At 39.2% G+C, this 6000-nt stretch overlaps 1 long non-coding RNA gene across 1 annotated transcript; it reads right to left on the bottom strand.

The window, feature by feature from the left end:
- Positions 1 to 4416: 4416 nt before the first annotated feature.
- On the bottom strand, positions 4417 to 5074 carry LOC122656520. The gene is made up of 2 exons (XR_006332115.1): positions 4994 to 5074; positions 4417 to 4807 (listed from the first exon to the last, which is right to left on the bottom strand). It is a non-coding gene; the product is annotated as an uncharacterized LOC122656520 (long non-coding RNA).
- Between the last annotated feature and the right edge of the window lie 926 nt (positions 5075 to 6000).

A 6000-nucleotide genomic window follows, 5' to 3' on the forward strand; every position in this document is an offset into this window, starting at 1 on the left:
CAATCCATTCTCTGTGAGCTATAACCTTCCTTCGCAACACGGTTTTCTGGTACCTCCGTTCTTGATGTGGTCCCTTCTTTTTCTCCGTGATTCCTGGTCCACATGGGAGTTCCTCCTGATGTGGTCCCTAACTGCCATAGGGGGATAACTGTTAGGCACATGGGAATTTATAAGCGTGCTCTCTAAGTCTTTATTTCTTGATGAATCCACGTGTACAGTTAGGATTAAATGTAGATTATGGTATAACACTTCCCATATTTTTTTTTATTTTTTATTAATTCCTACATATTTATTGTATTAAAAAAATTTAAAAACGTGACTTACCTTGATCAGGCTTGACAAGGCTGAGTCACCAGGTTTTTCTACAAGATGAGTCGAGTCAGAAAACCTAGTTTTCCAACTATAAATGTTTGGGACGGTTATTTGATCTCATGACAGATTTTCCTTGTGGGTTAAAACGTTTTGGGGGATTCTGATGTACGATTTCTGATTCTATGAATAATAAATATGTGCTGCTTGCTTGGTTTGTGATTGACTATTTTGATCTAGAATCTCTATTTTAGATTATGGAAGTTGTTTTCTGTATGGGAGTGTAGCCTACGCCTGCACTCCCTTGTGTCTATCTCTCTCCTCCTCAAAACAAGGGGTCATAGGTGTCTTTTCATATGGGGAGGAGAGAGATAAACTTAAGGGAGTGCTGGCGTTGGCCACACTCCCGGACAGAGTTCTTTTTGCCTTTAGATTATTAAATTTCCATAAGCTGGTTTTATGGAGATTTGTCTTCCCTATCAAATTGATTACATGCAACGATTGACATGAGATAATGTTGTAGTCTCATATATTTGTTACGAAAAAAAAAAGAAAAAGATCACTATGGTTTTACTAGTTCTCTTAGGATAATGAATGAAGTTGCTTATATATAGGAATATACTAAAGAGGGGCTAAATTCATGTTTACAAGACTGACTTTCACTTGGGATCGATTGGGTTGAATAGCTCAATTGTGATTGAGGCAAGAGCGGACCATATGATATTTCAAGCCATGAAATTGTTATATATATTGCTTGGGAAAAAGATCTCTACTTGGTGGTGTTTCCTACGCCCTCTCATAGGGCACTGAGAGATGACGCTTCTGCCCCTGGGCAGATACCCAGGCGTGCTCCCCATTGGCCCAGACGCTTGTGTAGAGATCATGCGACCAAGTAGAGATCTCTTGCCCTTGTTTTTTTTTTTATTGACAATATCTTCATGTGGACCTTGTGATATAGGCCATTTTTGACTTAAGCATCTATTGCGTCAAGAAATCTCCACCAAGAGTCTTCTTGGGCTCGGACCTGCCCAAGAGAACAAGATGGACATCAGAGAGCCGATTTTTACCAGTGTGGGACTCTCCGATGCCTAAGTCAGATCTCTTTGAGCAACAATTGAGAATAGTGAAGATGATCCTGAGAAGGGGTTATACCTGGGTATTTATAATGTTAGCCAAGAGCTAGGCAGTTCTTGAGAGAGTCCTGTTATGATAGTTTCTATTCTTTATGAGAATATTTTTGGGAGAGATCTCTTTAGGAGCAAGATCTTTTCTTTCCTTTCTTCCAATCTCTTCTTTAGTAGTTTCCATATGGGAATGAATGATTGTGTGGCTTTTGGGACCGTGTCTGATCTGTCATGCCCCCATCCCAATAAAGGACATATTATAAGAAAAAGGGTGACTGGGACGACAAGTGTCATCCCCAAAACTACCAGGATCACAGATACAGTGTCCCAATCCACAGTCTGTACCCAATATCAAAAGCATGATAGTGTTAGAGTGCATAAACCAATGAAATAATCCATTCCAAAATGAATAGGAGTCAGCGGAAGCGTAATTCAATTTAAAATCAAATAATACAAGGTGTGCATTGGCTAATGCAAGTGTATACAGTAATTACAACTTTCCTATAACCATCAAGTGATTACTCCAAAAGTATGAACTGAGTTTGTACATGACTAATGATAAACATAAAATAAAGAGTAAGATTATGCCCTAAGGGCACCACCCTTAAATGTATATCAACATCCAAGTCCAGCCACTAGCTCCACTCAATTAACATCAATGAGCACGTCAAGAGGTTACCTACATAACAGCTAAAAGAGGTTGCGCAACGGGGTGAGCTTCACAAGCTAGTGAGAGAGCAAAGGAGAATGCACATACACACAACACACAATTTCAAACAGTCCATGATGCATGGATATGTTAAATTCTCATTTTTCACCTAGCACACAATTCTAAGTCAGGTATATGCTACTATGATAACTCGGGAGACACTGTGGATCACTTAACTTATCGCCACAATGTAACCTCAGTTATCACAAGGGAGTCTACACCGGAAGAAACCACCAAGACCACCCAGTGGCAGACCCCGATAGCCATTACTACCCCTGACCTGGCCTCTCTCCCCCACAGGCAACATCTGCTCTGACTACCCAACACATAAACCCCTATTGGTAAGGGTCGTAGCATAAGGGAACAAAAATCCTAACCATAGATATACTACATGCAAGTCCTATCGTCCCGAGAGGTATTCCTGGTGCATCAACGTCCTATTTCATCTAGTACCTGAGTACCAGCACGGCACGACACATACAGAGCAAGATGACAGTTAATGAATTTCATAAACATTTTTGGGGTTTCGGTTTGGGTACACCCGGCACCGTAACCCGCTACAGTAATGAGGCAATTAACATATCCACATTCGAATCAATTCACAATCAAGATAAATAATGCAAATATATGCAAGATGCTTATTAATCATATAATAGCATGATAATGAATATCTAATGAATAAGAAACCCAAATAATCACCAAAATCCACTCACCTAATTCAGGTATCGTCCGCTGTAGTTGACATGGATCTCCTTGATACACGCTCTCCCCTACGTGTTGGGTGGCCTAAAGATGCAAGAGCAAGTGTTAGAAGGTGTGTGGAGGGGTCCCATGCTGTGTCCCCTAGGTTAAAGTTGGGTTTTAAACAAGACAGCACGGACGGACTCACGTTCGGAAGCAATAGGGTGAGTTCGTCCCAGGCTCCGTTCAGGCCAAAAGGTAAAAATGAGAGGGGCGGATTCACGGACAGAACCTCCTCATGAATTAGTTCGTGCATCCATTCGATCCTTGAGACATTCCCGAGAGGGAACGGAACCACGGACGGAACCAATAGGTGAATCCGTTCCTGGCTCCGCTCGAACCAGTCACCAAAATGCATTGGACGGATTCATGGACGGAACCACGATGCTGGATCCGTTCATGCATCCATCGAGGTTCTTTCCAAGATTTTTAGGTTGTGTTTGGTTGGAGGTTTGAGTCGAGTCGGATTCAGATTTTGGATTAGCTTCAGTCGAATCTGGTTCATGTGGATTCGTAGTTGAGAAATAAAACTGTTTGGTTACTTGGAGTCTGTCAGATGGAATCCTTCTGTAAAACTGTTTGGTTACCCTGAGTCTGTCAGTTGGATTCATCCTGAATCCATATGAAAAACTGTTTGGTTACCCTGAGTCTGTCAATTGGATTCTACTTGAATTTTGTCTGAAAAAACTATTATACCAAAAAATACTTGTAAAATCCTTTTCTCTTTTACCAACCTTAGCATAAAATTAAAATATCTCATTAAAATAACCAAAATAATTATAAAAATATGTCAAATTTCAAAGATCCCATTAAATTTGGGTTCTTGTGTGGATTTGTGTCATAATTGACTATGCTATGAACAACTGAATAAAAAGGGCCTTGGTGGATTTGAACCACCATCCCCTTGGAACATACTCATGTTCCAAGTGCTCTACCAATTTGAGCTAAAGACCCATCAAGTAGAGTTTAGAATTTACAAGTAACCATGAGACCTTGCCACAAACCTTGATTAGAAACCCATCAAGTAGAGTTTGCTATTTTTAAGATGGTTAAAATAGGATTTTCTTCTTAAATGAGAAGTCTCAATAGGGAATATCTCCTCAAAACATGGGGAAAACACAAACAACTAGTATTTCAATCCTTTCTTCCAAGGTACACATAAGTTCCAGCACCCGTTCCTTAACAGTTAACACCACCCTTTTCCTTGTAAAACAGTGGCTGAGGCCACACACACACGCACGCACACACACCTACCAATTTGATTTTCTATGTGCAAATGTGTTCTCTCCGTAAATAGGTGATTAAAAAGCATAGGATAGAAAAATGGGGTCCAGTTTAGCACCGTTAGCAATTGGCACCAACAGTACTGAACCATAAGTTCAAAACACTCCATAAAAAATTAAATTCTTTTTTTCTTTCCCAGCTCAAGATGGGGACAGAGTACAGAATCATATGCAGCATTGCTCCATTAACTAAGAGATTATTGGGTTTGATCCATTTGAATTGGCCCAAGAATCCCTATTCTTTTGTGTGATGATTCCGTTGTCTCTAAACAATAACACAGCTCTGGGAGCCACAGGTGAAGTTTAAGCCTTCATTTGATCATTCATCTTACAGTGAATCCTAAGTAACCTCAACAAGGGTAAGTGACTTGTAACTTGGAAGGACAATGTATGATCACATATTCACCTCAAAGTGTGGTAGTAGATCAGACTTGAGATAAACACCAGCTGATGATGAGCACTATATGTACCTGTGAAAGATTTGTTATTTCATGTTAATTATAAAATTTCACAAACTTCAGATGCTGTTAAAATGATGATGATAAGACACTTTTAAAGGGATTAAGGAGATCTGATAAAAGCTTACTGCTCCAACTTCTACAATGCGTCTAAGATTGGATCTACTTCGTCAGCCTCTCGTCCTAATTACAACAAAAGATCAATAATTTGGGGGTGGGAATAGGAGAAGAATTTATGCAAGTGCATGCTTCTTGTTTTAAGGAAGCATAGGACTGCAGGACTACATGCATAGTTTAAAGAATACATTTGAGAGAAAATTTTGGAAAGAAGCATGACATATAGAGATAAAACTAGACAATGAAACATACTATTTATATTATAGACAACCTCAAAGCCTTCAGCTGCAAGGTTGGTCTTCACAAATTCAAAGTCCTTTCTGGCTTCTTTCAAATGCAATATCTACCCATCATCACGGTCAATGGACCATAAGAAAATTAATAGTCACTTCCCATTTTAGGATCAAGCTCTTGATCTCCATTTTATTTTTTAAGGTATTTGTTTTGTTCTGTTTGGCATCAATAGTCTATTGGTTATGTTAGAAGAATCAGAATTGGAGGAAAACAACAGGTCCCACAACTTTCTACTCTTCAAGAGACTTTTGTAAGGGCTTCATCAGAAACAGGTTGTGTAATGTAAAAAATTTGTTCTAGTATATTTGCACTAATGCGATGGGGATTTTATGGGTACAAAAAAAAAACAGGAACAAATTCAGTCAAAACTCAAAAGAGCACAAAAACCACCATTTATAATTTGAGATATTAGAAGAGGAGCTATTAACTGAGAAAAGAGGATGGAGGGTACAAATGTTATGGGATTTAACGAAATGATTTCATATAAGGCAGAAACTAATCCCATCCTTGTTAACATCCCAATCCATCTTAGTCGATAATCTTTTGTGTTCAAATGTCAGGCAAGAGCAGACTAACAAATTTACCAAATTATCAAGAATAAACAAGAACAAGAGTAAATCAGTAACTTAAAGTAAGTAAAAAAACAATCCAGATTGCTTCAACGAAAGCCAAAAGCCAACCTACTGACAAATTAATACCTGTATAAAAAAAAGTTTAAAAAAATTTGTACCTGAAGATCGACAAGTATGAGTGCGACTGACAGGGCTTTAGATAGCGGAGAGCTCCATTGGGAGCAAAGAGACTGGAAAGAGTGAAGCCAAAGTAGGGAGCGGGATTTACTGGGATCGAATGCAGGTACGTTTCCTCTGATTTCAGGTACTGGTCTCTGAGGTGAGACTGGAAAGAGTGAAGCCAAATCTGTGAGAACGTTTCCTCTGATTGCAAGACCCTAATCTCCACATGAG

This window comes from Telopea speciosissima, chromosome 3 (assembly GCF_018873765.1).
Source record: "Telopea speciosissima isolate NSW1024214 ecotype Mountain lineage chromosome 3, Tspe_v1, whole genome shotgun sequence".
NCBI lineage: Eukaryota > Viridiplantae > Streptophyta > Magnoliopsida > Proteales > Proteaceae > Telopea > Telopea speciosissima.